The sequence below is a fragment of the Lactuca virosa genome, chromosome 6 (assembly GCF_052849685.1).
Source record: "Lactuca virosa cultivar CGN04683 chromosome 6, Lactuca_virosa_CGN04683_v6, whole genome shotgun sequence".
Classification (NCBI taxonomy): Eukaryota; Viridiplantae; Streptophyta; class Magnoliopsida; order Asterales; family Asteraceae; genus Lactuca; species Lactuca virosa.
Genome location: NC_136431.1, coordinates 205,619,477 through 205,635,178, shown reverse-complemented (window position 1 = coordinate 205,635,178; position 15,702 = coordinate 205,619,477). Strand labels below are relative to the sequence as shown.

Sequence of the window (15,702 nt, the reverse complement as noted above, 5' to 3'; positions counted from 1 at the left end):
CCTTTAAGTCAAATGACTCCAACACTCCATCCTTTTGGAGTTGGGCTATGCGCTTCTTGTTGACATGTCCAAGACGACAATGCCACAAGCATGCTTTGTCCAAACCATTGGACGAATCAATATGCAATACATAATTTCCTAAGTTGTCTACAACCATCACAATTTCATATATACCATTATAAGGCAATGCTTCAAAATAAAATTTATCATTATAAAAAGCATTAATAGAACCAATTTCATTGTCAAATGAAAATCTAAAACCTTTTTTATACAAACCATGAAAAGAAATAATGTTTCTCGCCATATCTGACGAGTAGCAACAATTATTCAAATCTAGCCCTAACCCATAACTAAGCAATACAGAATAAACTCCAATCTTGGTGACATGCGACGCTTTCCTATTCCCCATGATCAAGTTCATCTTCCCGTGCTCCACATCCCTACTTCTTTTTAGACCCTGCAAATCAGAACAAATGTAAAAACCACATCCTATATCAAGGACCCAAGAACTAGCATGTGATGAGTTGTTAGATTGAATAGTGTAAATACTTGCGAAGGTGGGCTTTATCTTCCCATCCTTAATGTCCTGCAAGTATTTAGGGCAGCTTCATTTCCAATGCCTTTTTTCATGACAATGGAAACACTCTGCTCCCTTTGGATTGGATGAGGGAGTTGCAGAACCACCTTTGGACCCACTAGAAGAGGATCCATCACGAGACTTTCCCTTGTGATTATTTGAAGGAGCTTTCCTTTTCTTCCCTTTACCATATCCAATTGCCAGGACTGGGGCAACAACAGTAGGAGTGGGTACAACAGACTTGCCTTTTAAACTACTTTCAGTAGTTCTCAGAATGCCTTAGAGTGACTTCATCCTTGTTCATATGATAAGTCATTCGGAACTGATCATAACAAGAAGGTAAAGAGTGTAGGATAATGTCGATAGCCAACTCTTCGTCAAAATTGACATTCAACTTAAGCAAGCGGTCTACATATCTTTGCATCTTTTGCAAGTGGGCCGTGATGGACTTTCCATCCTTCATTTTTGTTGTTATCATGGAGGCAATGATTTCATACCTTTCTTGTCGAGCACTCTGATAGTACCTTTCCATCAAGTCTTGGTGCATCTCAAAAGGCCATAAGTCCTCGTAGGACTTCTGAAGCTCAGAAGTCATAGTGGCTAGCATGATGCACGACACCTTTGTCACGTCCTTCTCATGAGCCCTATACTCAGCCAATTGTTCAGGAGTAGCAGTTTCTTCATCAATCTCCTTTAGCTCTTTGTTGATGACATATTCCTTTTCCTCGTATCGAATGGCCATGCGAATGTTTCGAATCGAGTCATTGAAATTCGACCCATCAAAAGTGTCCCTCCCACATAAGTTCATGATGGAGAAAGAGCCAGAAGCATTTGAGTTTGAAGCGTTGTTTGAAGTAGACATCTAAAAAAGAAGGACAAGTTTCATTAAACAGAAATTCCTTAATATAACACCCAAATGTAATATTAAGGTTAGGACCCAACACAATACTTCACAATTCGGAAGAAGGATGTCGTAATCCAATTGTAAAATATTTGAAGGTAGGTAAATGACGATTTACCAATTTCACCATCCAAAACTAAAATTTTAAAGAATTAAGTTTAATGAAATTCGTAGTTCTTTGAGATTCATTGAACTTTTCAATGACATGTTTAAATCTCGATTATGCCCTTCAAGTTTGTGACTGGGATACCGAGGATCACAAACAACGTGTGAATAACCATGCAAATTTGCTTGGTACTCTCGATGTCATTTATCACCTAATCAATGTTCCAGTTAGCCACACACGCTCCATTGATCTATGACAAACATCGAGCTACCTTTTTCCATCCTTGTTAGTCCAAATTAGTGTGCCGGTAAACCACATACGCTCCACTAACGACTTGGCAAGGTGCAAAGTGCAAATTCATGGAATAACACCATTTTCATATTTTTCCTAAAGTAACTAAGATTGGGAATTTATGAAAAACATTTAGTTACTTTTATAATTATCATCATACTTTTTAATGAGAATTAATGTCCTATCCTCCCCGTTCGGCTAACGACCCTCCACTAATCAAGGGAGCGGTGGGTGAGAGCGGACACCCATTCAATCACCATTTTATAGGCAATTTCCTTATACCCCCCTTATAGACCAGCTTCGTGAATGAGGCCTACTAACGGTAAGACTGACTGTCTTATAGATATATATAAGTATTAAGCTTTTAATATTATAATAGTATAATGGTTGAATTTTACACTTTTAAAAATCTAGGGTTTAGAATTTAAATATTTCAAAATTAAAACCTTTTAATCAATTTTAGAATTCCAAAACTTGAGGGCAAGTTTTGAAACTTTTCAAAACTCTCGGATCAATTAGATAAAAAAATTATTCATATAATTAACTATATCACAGAATGGACCTAATCTAATTTCATATATCAAGATGATTCAAATCAAATTCTACAAATAATTAGTTTTTCACAAAATCAAGTAATTATCTTAAAATTTGACAATCATCATTCAATTGGATGAGGATAATCACTACCTTATCAGAAAATTTGAAATTTATCAGTCAAAACAGTTTGTGGTAATGATCCTAATCCAATCTTGGCCAAAAAAACCCCGAAAATCTGCAAACAGATGATCCAACTCGTCGAGTTCATGGCATGGACTCGTCGAGTTGGACTAACTCGTCGAGTTCCCTCATGGGACTCGTCGAGTCCCGCAGTCAGAGGCCAAAAATGAAAATTTTCCATCTTTGAAAACAATACATATGCATCAATATAATAGAAAACACCCTAGGCTCTGATACCACTGATGGGTTTTGAGCACTATAACAATCCTATGGTGCACATACAACCCTAAATGCTTTGGATCTAAGTTTTCTCAAGTTATACATGCAATTTCATTTTATCCAAAGCATTAACCCTAGCTAGCATACAATTGGAGATATACAACATAAAAACTGGTTAGATGAATACCTCTTTGTTGTAGCTTGTAGTTCCTTGCCTTTCAAGAGCTTAGTACCTCAAATGTGATACCTCAAATGAGTCACAAACACCAAGAGCAAAAGGAGGCTTATGAGAGAGAGGTTAGGAAGCACCAAAATCGGCTAGGGTTTCACCTTGGAATAGAGTGGTCGATTTTGGGAAGCTAGGGGTTCAATTTATAGTGTGGAATCCTTAGGGTTTCTTACATAAAACCCTAATTTACTTAAGCCTTTAAGTATTCCAATGATCTATATGATAGGCCCTTTAGACTAAATATTCATGGAATCTCACATAGATTTAGTCCATCCTAATCAACATGAATCATTAGCCCAAACTATAAGTATTACTGATTTACCTGATCAGTCCCTGTAAATTTAATCAGTCTCTTTTGATCACTAAATTAATTACAAATTAATTCTTGATCAATACCAATTAAATAATATGATTTCTCAATTAATATATTATTCATATAATATATTAATAAATCACAAATAACCTCTTTCTCAAAAATCCATCCTATCAAATTGCTCCGTTGAAGGCAACCCAAAAGGACCATGCTACTATCGGGTCAAGTACATACCAATTATAGTTATGAGCTTAGACACCTAATCCAATAGGTTGTGTGTTCAGCTTGACTGCTACACATAATGAATCCAAAATCAAAATCATTGCTACAAATTCTTCATCAAGGTATCTGAGAACGAATCAAAGCCAATCGTTCATGTAAAGAACAAAATCGAAATCAAAAGCATAAATTATGGTGGCGGATTTCACAGAAGGGAGAGAGGAGGAGAAAAATAAGGGACAACAACCCATTTCAATTCGATTTTCAGACCTGCAAATGGCGTTTGAGGATGAGTGTGTAAGTGCGGTGGCGGTGTAGGGTTGTTCTGCAGTGCACTGCCGGTGGATGGTAACGTTTGTGGCGGGGGAGATTGATGGTGTTGCATTGACGGTGGTTTGGTGTTGCCTCTCGCTGGAAACCGCTACCGCCATTGGACCTCCGACGAAGAGTCCAATCCCTCTTTTTTCCTTCCTCACTGGTAACGATCAGAGCCTCTTTTCCCCCTTGTAACTATTTTGTAGCCATTAGACCCAAAATGGTGGTCGAAGAGAGCTTTTGCAGAGGTGGACCAAAGGCGGTGATATTGGATCGTAGGTGGTGTTGACGATGTCACAAATGAGAGGTTATTAGGTTCAGATTAGGAGTCGTTGAGTGAGATTGAAGGGAGGAGAAACATTGACTTTTTCAGTCAAACATTGTTTTCAAGAGAGAGAGATAGAGAGAGAGAGAGAGAGAGGTGGGACCTCTTGCATATTAAATTTCATTTTAAAAAAAAAAAAGTTAAGAGAAAACATCATAAATGGTCACTGAGTAGTGAAATAACGAAAATACCATTTACTTAACGGACAAATACCGACGGAGTGAGCTATAATAGATCATCCGTGAGGTTTTTTAAAATTAGGGACGAAACTTCAGATTTTATGAAACCACAAGACCATTTATGAAATTTTGTCTAAATTAAAAATAAAGTTTATTTAAAATGATTATGACCGCTACATAATAATTTGTTTTTAGATTTTTCGGTTTTCTAGTATAAATTTCACAGTAGATTTTTTTTTTCCAACTTAAATTGAGAACCGAACAAGATTCATATTCGTCGTTATCGGAATGAACTAATTTAAGGTTTGGATTCCGTTTGGTTTAGTTTAAAATTAAAAACCCTAACTTAATTCATGTACAAGTGTTGAAACATCGAATTAGGTTGAAATATGAGAAAGTGAGATATTTTAGATAAAACGTATAAACAAACATATTTAAATATTTTGTTTCTTTAGGACATTGGACAAACTAGTGAAAAACTAAGCTTTTAATTGAAAAATTAAGCTTTTAGTTAGGTATTTCCGATTTTCTTAGTGGAAGTCCAGTTCAGCGTCACAAACCTTTTTTCACACCAGAGGTCTTTTAACAATATTTATAGAGCGAAAAAAAACAAGATTCTTTTTTCCTTAGTTTAATTGATCAAATAAAAAAGCAACTTTGGGATTGCTTAATCACAGACAAATCACACACAAAAAAACATAATAAAATAACAGAGTCATCATAGTATTTTTGAATTCCTCCGAAAGGAATGGTGATAAGTTGATCATTTACCGATCAGGGTCTGATCGATCCTATTTTTTTTTATTTGATGTAAGGTAAGGGTCAATTTTATTGTAGAGCCGTATAGCTTTGTTTGATAAACTAGTTAGTAGATGATAAAATAATAACATTCGGCAAAACTATATTATAAGTTAACTGAAAAATATAAATGACGATAAAAGAAAATGAACATATAGAGATATATCTTGAAAATTTATGTTATGACCTTTTCAGTAAGCGCCAAGTTTATTTCTAATTTAAATCGATCTACCAAAGAAATCCAAATTCTAAATTTAGGAATTAATCTATTTCGATCCGCGCTAAATACGTAGAAGAAGGGATGGGTAGAATGAAAAGCATATAATGAATTAGAAAATGACAACAACCACAATATAAATGGGTTGAATTTCAAAGAACCATGAACCGTTGAATGGAAGGGTGAGAGCAGTGGCGTAGCCACATTAGTACAAGGCCCACCCAAATAAATTTGAGGTTATATATATATATATATATATATATATATATATATATATATATATATAATTTTATTAACTACCAAAGAACAAAGACCAGAGGAAGTGAATTTCCATATGACCTACCCATTAAAAATTTCAAATTATACACAAATAGAATACCTTTTGCTGCATATATTGTTACATTTTGTTATCATTTGAAGTATTTTACTACCGTTCATATTTTATAAAATATTTGGCCCACCCTAAAACAAAATCTTTGCTACGCCTCTGCATGGGTTGGCTTGGGTTCGAGACAATGAACCGAAAGCATTGGACCCGACAAGAGACAAGGATAATGTTATCTCTATCCTTTTCATTTTCCCCATAAAAACCACTTAAACATTCTTTTATTTTTCTTCATCTCACCCCATTTCACACCAAGATTGTAACATATCCAATATTATTGATGAGTGTACACATTTTAATAACAATTTATAAAAGGTAAATAAAAATACAAATATTAGAAAAACACAATCTATTATAAGATAATTACTCAACAAATTATTACATTGATTTTGTGTCTATTAAAACATTTACATCATGTTCCCAACTTTCATTAAATGAAAGAAAAGAAAGGGAAGGAAAATATGGAGAGAAAAGAAAGGGAGGGGAAGGAAGTGATTAACTTTTTCGTGTTTCCGAGTTCGAAAGAAAGAAAATAAAGTTTTTTTAAAAATGTGTTCCCGAGTTCGAAGGAAAATAAAAGAAAATAAAGCTTAATAAAAACATTAGAATTTTACCCTTATTTTTTTAGCAATCATATTACATACATAGTTCAAATTGAAAAAAAAAATATTGATTTGCATGTAATCTTCATAATTTGTGTCTTCACATTCGTTTACACACATACATACATATTTAGTCAAATACCACCACTATATAATATTCAATTAAATTATCAATGGTAGCAAAAATAAATAATATTAAAATAAAAACATTTGTGGCTATCTTTTAATAGCATTTGTCTAATTAAAAAGAAACCAAACTTTAAAATTTGTCCAAAACAATGTAGTTTAATCAGACTAGACTACGATTCCAAAAACCATAATTCAATTCATGAAGCCAAAAATAAGTCAAACAACGAAACAAGAAATAAACACCTATTCTCCTAATTCATCATTTACCTGTTGGTGATTTTAGTGTCACCATGTCATTCTATGTAACTGGAACTAACATGTGAGCTAAGGGATTTCATAAATTGTACTCTAATATATGTACGGGTTTGTGTGGAGTGCACGCATGTATAAGATTGAATTAGAAGCCGGTTCGACGACAAGTCGGGGGTCCGGGGGTAGCGCCCCTAGCGGGGTCCAAGGGGCAGAGCCCCTGGTTGGGATCCCTAAATCCAAAATATGGAACCATAGTGGGAAATTCAATTTCTTGGGTGATTATGGTAAAACTAATGAAATTCGTTAGTTTTGGAAACCCTAAATCCTCATTAAAATCCAGATTTCCCTAGCTTGCTTCCAAAGCAACCCATGACGGCCCACCCTAAGAGAAACCCTAATCTCGTTTATTATATAAACGACTCTTCTCTTTGAGAAGATATACACAAAATTCTTAAGCTCTCGTTTTCATCAAACAAACACAAAATCCTTCTAGTAAGTTGGCTTACGACTTCTATGCCTAGAATCGTAAGTGTCCTCTTCGATTATCCTAGGCTGAATTTCTTGCAACCCAGGCATAAGGTAGAAATATCAGTTCGGAAAGTGTTCTCACGATCCAATTGGTATCCAGATCGCCACTACAAACCCTAATTTTCCAACATTACCTGTGCCCATCATTGTCTTTAGTATATCCTTACGTATGTTCATTGGACAAGTAAACAACGTCCTCACATCTGCTTGATTACGACCAAATACATGAGAGCACCTGGTATTTCATGGGGTTCCAAACCCATCGACTACAATTCTTGATAAATTTCATCACCTGTTAACTCACGATGGTAAGCTCTTTCAAAGATTTTGTTACCTTCCCTCATAGCATTTGTAATGCCCGTGTTTCTAGGCTAGACATTAATATTGATGTGATAGTCTAGGTTAACCTTTGTAACTCATTTTGAAGAAATGAAAATGAATTATGTGAATATTATGTGTTTTATGCTTAATTACTAGAATTTAATTAATTAAGAATAAAAATGAGCGTCGAAAATAAATATTAGATAAAGCCGATATCTATTAATAAAGTTGTAGTGGTCGTGACAAGGATTACGGATATATAAAGAATACCGAAATCCGAGTTATAACGAAGAAGTTATGACCTGTCGAAGTTTCGCGACAAAACCGGCACGGTGCCGAATGACGTAAAAAGTGAGTTTTTGATAAACTACTTTTTAGCCTTAGTGATCTAAACGAAATTCGTAGTGTTCATTAAACCGAGAGTATGTATAAAAAGAACGTCCAAATCTGACTTCGTATGAGGAAGTTATGATTTTTCTAAGTTCCAGCTTAGCAATAGACAGCTAAAAACTCGAATTTTAGATCGAGTGATTTTTAGTCGACACAACCTAAACGAGAATCGAAGGTCTCGTCAATAGTAGTACAACGGTAAAAAGACAGACGAAAACGGACGTCGGATGAAGAAGTTATGAATTTTTAACGGATTTCCTGTCTCGGTCTGTTAAAAATAATAATATAAAAATTAAATTCAAAACTAGCCGACGAAGTCTAAACGAAAGTTGTAGAGCATAATTTTACCTATGCGTGCATATAAAGAACGTCAAAAACGGAGCTCGTATGCGAAAGTTATGGATTTTAGATGTTCGGACATGAAAATCGAGAAAAAAATGCTAAAACTGAGGAATTTCGCATGGCTGGTGTTCGGCCACGTCACCCTCGCTCGCAGCATGCCGCGTGTCTGATATGCTGAGTCATCCGAGACCACCTGTCGACGCGTGTCGCACCCTCTTCGGACCGAAGGCTCGGCCAATCAGAAGCTGCCTCGTGCCTTCTCCGTGTCCTCGCGTCGCATCCGACGCGTGCCCCTTTCTCGCATGTCCGAGCTTCGCACATAGCGCCACGACCGAACCCTTGGACCTAGACTCCGGTCCAATCAGAAGGCCACAGCAAGACCCTCGCATGTGCGACCCACGTGACCCCTCTTCGGATCTGATGCCACCTGGTAGCCTCTCAACCGTTGGATCAGGAGCCTCGCCCCTATAAATAGGAGGGTGCGAGACCCCCCGGTGATACTTTGAAAAATTGTCATTTTTAACCCCTCTTTCAATATTACTTTCATTCCAACTTCCCCCAAAGCCCCGATATCAATTATAGCACCCGAAATACGTCCCGAAGTGCCCGAGAAACCCGATAAATTTATCTTTTCGGTTTTGAAGCCCGACCCTCGTAGAGCCCGGTTTCTCAATAAAACTTCTGGTTTTATTAGAAACGATCGTTTTAGGAAACGAAGTGCTGCCCGATTATCATCAAATCATGTGAGTGTGTAGTCACTTTCATCTTACACCTAGATATGAAGTATTTTCTATAAAATACGTGTTATGTGTAATTATATTAAGTGTTTATTTGAGGTGACTGTTGAACATATGTTTTATACAAGTTTTAAACTGTATATGTATTTTATCTACAAATATGTTGGGTAGAACATGGGTAGACGAAATAGTCGATGTGTGTTAAAATGGTGAGAGGTCTCGATGTTGTTGTTGTTGTTGTAGTTGTCTAGCGGAGTATAGATGACGACCACGAACCTTTCTAGACAGTCTAGTGGCACAGTAGCAGGTTCGCAACTTGTAGGTGTTGATGAACTAAATGTTCATTGGCGTACTTCATCCCCCTCATGGTTGCCTTTAGGACATGTATGGCTGAGGAGTCCCCTTAGCAGTAGTGTCCATCCCGATGATATTCCTTAGGCTAGGTCCCTTGTGATAGGTGTTTAGGGACGTAAAGTGAGGATAACGGGAATGGGTAATCGGGGTTATTGTTGATTGGTGAACTTAATAAGTTTATTATTATTGTGGGTTGAAAACTCTATATGCTCACCAAGCTCCCAAGCCTGACCCACTCAGCTTTTTATGTTACAGGTAGTGGACCCCGGGCATAGTCGGAGGATGATGAGAGATTTTTTTTTGGATTATAGGCCAGTAGTTGTAAATAACTGTTGTAAGGCTTATAATGTCTTGTTTATGCTTTTGATCTGTATCGGAACATGACATCCCGAGGTTTTGATATAAAAGGAAATTATATATTTCTTAAAGAAAGGTTTTGATAAACTTTTATCATGTTTTGTTTTGGGGACCAATTCCGCAATATCTTTTAAAAGGATTTCTCTGATTTTATTCTAAAAGCATAAATTAAATCGGTCTTTTCTGGCCGAGAAATTAGGGGATGTCACAGCATTAGCGATATCACCAACATCATTCATAATCTTTGTTTCAAATGTTTCAGGTTCAGGTTGAGGCTGAGGTTCAGCTTCCTTTTCTACATCATGTACGAGTTTTTTTTTTTTTTTTTTAGTTTTGCACCTTTTCGCACTTGAATTTTGTTCAGGCTTAGGAGATACCACTTGAATGTCATATTCATCATCATCTATATGTTGGTTCTCCAGTGTAACATCATTACTTGCCAATAAATCATCAACCTCTGAAATACTTTCTATTTTGATGTCCGTAGTCTTGCTAAACCTGGCATTTCTCCCCTTTGTTGTTTCAGCATTTTCTCCTGAAGCTCTATCTCTCGCAAATAATACCAACATTTGCTCAAAGTTGGCCACCTTTTTTGTCTTCAGTATAACTGCTTCAGGCTTTGACTGTTTAAAAACCCCAAAATACATTAAAAATCTTAATAATAACATAATATAAAACAAAACCAAAATACAACGTAAGACGAACACTAACCTTAATTAAGTGATCCCAAACCTGATCATCTGCTTTAATTAGTTGGGTTTCAGCATTCCAACCGAACCCACTCAAGGAAATCTCATGGAACATGTTATACCATTGTGAAAACCAGATTTCAAACTTTTCAAACAATTTTTTAGATTACTTTTAGTTAAATTCATGTTAAATTTCTTATTGAGCTCCTCAACTATATTCACATACGCTTGTGTAGTAAAATTTCCATTAAGCCTATATCCTTTTTCTTGTTGTTGTACCATTGCATCAACAAATGCAACATCCAACTGTTATGTCCAGTTCACGAGTGACTTCTTATCGACATTTACAAAAGGATCTTGGTTGTTCATTATCGGTTTCTACATAACATAAAAAGAAACATACATTATTATAAAAAGAACATAGTTATAAAGTGTACAAGTTATAAAAAATAACATTAAAAAAAAACTAAATAACACAAATAAATTCACAAAACAATGTTCAATAAAAAACCAAATTGCAAATGAAGTACTATAACAAAATACTCTTAAACTACGTTGACATATTTATTTCATTGTTTGGACTCAATAAGTAATCAGTCCACATTTGATTTGCAATTGAGTTCCTCAGTTGTTCTGCCATGCTATTACCCTCACGCGCACCACTTGAATTATGTCTCACTTCCTCTGTTGGTGCACTTAATACCTCTTGTAATACCTCGTCTTCAAGATCTTTGTCATGATCTTCAACTATCAAAAAGTTATGTAAAATACAACATGCCAAAAAAATGTTTGATTGTGTTTCACAAGAATAAAAAGGTTCCAATGTACTTCTAATGATAAGGAACCTTCTTTTAAAACACCAAATGCCCTTTCTATAGGATTACGTAATGAAGCGTGGCGAAGATTGAACAATTCTCTAGCATTTTGTGGGGCCCAAGCTAAATATTCTTTTAAATGATACCTAACACCTCTATATGGCGCCATTAATGTAGTTGAGTGAGGTAAACCCGCATCTACTAAATAATAGCGACCAATAAATAAGTTGTAATTAGTTTTTGAATAACAACTTAAGCACAAAATGAAAAGTTGGTATTAAAAATTACCATTTGGAATTACTAGTTTATCATCTCTATTGAGCGCATTCTTCAGTATCCTTGAGTCTGATGTAGTACCCTCCCAACCGGCTAAAACATACGTAAACTTTAAATCAAATGAACAAGCAACTAGGACATTTATTGTTGGGTATCCCTTGCAGCCATGATATCTAGGGGCATATTTATTAGGTACTTTGACACGAACATGTGTACCATCAATTGCCCCTACATAGTTCTTGAAATAAGGAAAGAATCTCTTTTTCTCTCGAATTTCTTTGGGGACAACATCACCTTGTGGTTGTTGAATATAAAGACTTTCTAATGCTATAACCGAGCGCAAAACTCTATGGAAGCACCTACTCGTTGTGGATTTAGAATGCCGATACATCTAAGAGACAAATGTATTTCTCAAATCATTACCTACAATGTGCAAAAATCTTGCAACATGCTCTTCAACGGACATGCGTTGAGTAGGCCGAAGAACAGCATCACATCATAAGATAACACATAACTTCTTAAAAGCTTGCTCACTCATACGAATAAGCTCACGACATTGACCACATTTTGAAAGGTTATGTAACAACTCTTCTCTTACACGTCGTCATTTTAAAAAGAGTTTCTCTAGTAGGTAAATTAGGACCATTGTTGATGGTAAGTTTGCGTTGTGCTAGAATAGCCATTAACAAGCAAAATAGATGAACAACTTGCATTTGTATTGATTTCAGAATATGAGCGGGTGAAGGAAGGTCATTATCCATTGAATTCAGTGTGACTTATTTTATGTACAAAATGTGAAGGACTATAAAGAGAGCATCATAAATGAACATTATAAAGAAAAAATATTACATTTAACGTATACAAGTATTGGTATTTAGGTTATTACTTACAAGTTACATTAGTTCTACTTAGTTATTTTTGTTATAAAATTTTTTTGAAGTTGTTTTGCAACATGATTCACTAAAATGATGAACCATTCATCAGATGGTATATATACAGTACAACTCTTAGAAAAAATGTTGAAGGGTATAATTATTCTCTATTGGTCTATAAATAGTTAAATAACGAAATCATTGTCTATTGCAATTCCGACATAAGAATTTATTAATTATCAATGACTGGTATGATCACCACTGCATCATCCATAATTATGAACTCTTCCCCATGCCCGGACATGGCATCTTGCAAGTTTGGAGGCACTCCAGGGGCCATGCATGAGCATGAGAAGATTATGTTAAAACATACTTCTTCCCGGAGTTTGCAATTTAAAGCTCCAACAAAGGTAAATGCTACAAAAGTAGGTGCTACAGATTGGAGCATGATCGACCCGGAGAAAGAGGGTCCAAACATGGTTTCGGGTCTTGGTGTAGAAAGAATGATTCAAGATGGTAGTATATTCCAATAAAAAAATCATATTGGGTTGTATGAAGTAGGGCCAGATGAAACAGCTTCTGTAGAAACACTAATGAACCATTTGCTGGTATATATATATATATATATATATATATATATATATATATATATATATATATATATATATATGTTCAGTGTGTAATTTCTTTTTTTACTTGGAATCACAATTTTTTTAAAGTTAGTAAAATGCTACTAAAACAAAAACAATATACTATTAAGCTGATTGTTATGGAGATGTGCATTTTGGTTTTTCTATTTCTAGTTATGTACATGCTACTATTCATCACTACTATCGATCACATGGCCGAACCCAAGGTCAAAAATGTCAATATAATGTTCTTTTAGTTATGATAATTTCGTCAACTCATAAGAAAGAATCCTTTACATTTTCCATTTATTAAATTTAATACAAAAAGTGGTCTATGGAGTGGGAGTACATGACGATAAATGTAAAAGGAATGCTATGAAGGCAATTTCAAGCCTTGAAGGTGAGTTTTGTGCGTTCGGTTTCTTAAAATACGCTTTGGTACCTTCATATTTGATTGAGTTTCTTAATTCAAAATTATATTTATATAATGTAGGGATTCAATCCATAGCTATGAACATGAAAGACAAGAAATTGACGATTGTGGTCGTTGTTAATCCAATATGTGGATACAAGAAACTATCAAAGGTTTGCCACACAAAAATTTTAATAGTTGAGCCAGCTAAAAACCAAAAGGTTGAAACCAAATCTCATAGCTAACATATGTTCTTATTGAGTTTCTTTATATATGTGTTCACTATAGATGCAATTAAGAACATCAAGAACAGAAGATTTTCACATCAGACGAACATATATGCAATTAAGAAAACTGTAGCTAACCTGTTAGATTGCAGATTGCAGGGACGAATTGATGCAGACCTGATGAATGCTTGAGAGTTGACAATGCAGATCATGTTTTTTGGTTTGCAGCGTGCGTTGAAATAGTGATAAGAAAATTAATTTGGTACACTTCAAATAAATCGGTTGGAGATATAGATGACTTCTCTCCAAATCTCTCCAATTTGGGAGGAAGATTAGGAGGGAAGATCTTCCCTTATCTTCTCTTCTTTTCTGTCCAAATCCACCCAAAAAAAAAAACTCGGGAACAAGATCGATCCTCCTTTCCTCCCGATTCCTTTCGGTTATCTCCCTTTCCCTCGTTAAATGAGACTCGGGAGCGAGGTGTTAAATCGGAAGGAGTACTCCCACCTCATAGTGCAGTGGGGTGAGCTAGGCCATCCATTGCGATAGTGAAATACCATATTGTCGATGTGGTGAAGGTAAGGTCATCCGTTATACCCACCACTAACCACTATAGTGGTGGGTGTCACATCATCACCATTAACCTTCACTAAACATATGAGATACCTACCACTAAACACACCACTACACCTCATTTTTTTAATTAAATTTAAATAAAAATACATAAAAATCATATAATTTTTTTTAATACTAGTTTTCGATTAATTTAAAATACCAATTTACATTAAATAAAAACTACACTAATTAAAATAATAAAATAAAAATAACATTAAAAATAAAAATTACATTAATTAAAATAAAAATAACATTAAAAATTAAAAACATAAAAATACCAAACTTCTGATTTGTGTTTTAAGCAAAGTTATTCCATTTTGGGGAATTCTTCAACTTTTGCCAAGCTTTGACATGTCCAAAACATTTATGATTTGTGTTTTAATATTGCTCCATGTCCACATTAACTGGATCGATATTGGCTTCGTCTACGTTGTTTATAACAAAGTTGTAAATTTCATTGAACTCAAAACATTTGACCCTCATATCGCGCCACTTCGAGCATATTTCATCAATATTTCGAATCACACAACTCATTAAACTATGAAAAACACTTTCAACATTTCTCCAAAAAGAACCAAACGTGTGACCGGCACCTTCTTCCGAAACCGTCACCCATGGTTGTGCTAATTTCTCTTCTTCCTCTTCTGACCATTTCTTATTTTTGTGAGGCATGGTTTTTAAAAGATCAAACAACAAAAATATATGATGACTAAAGGGAGAAGAAATGTGTGAAAATTAAGAAGATGAGTGATAATATTTATAGGTAAATATTGAAGGAAGAAAAATAAATTGAAAGTAGTCGTGAGGAGGTCAAACGAGAATTACGGGAAGAAATGAATTGTGATTGGGCGTTTGAAATCGTTGTCCGGAGCACGAAGGGCCATGACCACGACCCACCAAGAGCCACCGGGATGATGTGCACGGTCTTGGTTCGTGGCCACCTAAAACACGACCTCGTTCGTGGCAACCATACCTGAGGGGAAGAACCGCACGTGGTAAAGACACCATGTTCTCTTTCTTTTTTTCTTTTCTTTTTAATGCTTTAGCAAGTTGTATATTTCCACATATTCATGCTTTAAAAAAGTGGAGAGAGTGAGAGAAAGTGTGACTACTTATTGGGTTTTGCACAGTGATAAGAAAATAAGGTGACGGTTGAGATGATAGAGAAATAGTAAATGTAAAATATGAGTATCTCCTAGTCTAATAATTTCAATATATATGAAAAAAAGCTTAATATTAAACAAAAAACAACTATATTATATTAAACTGTAAACTATTTAAAATCTCATTTTTTTCGATACATGCGAAAAAAACCTCTATATTAAATGCCTTGTTATGAAAAAAAAAAAAAACGCTAAACATAA

The 15,702-nt window shown here is 35.1% G+C and overlaps 1 pseudogene; it reads right to left on the bottom strand.

Moving 5' to 3' along the window:
* Positions 1–7,380: 7,380 nt before the first annotated feature.
* LOC145122240 (uncharacterized) lies at positions 7,381–11,974 on the bottom strand (annotated as a pseudogene).
* Between the last annotated feature and the right edge of the window lie 3,728 nt (positions 11,975–15,702).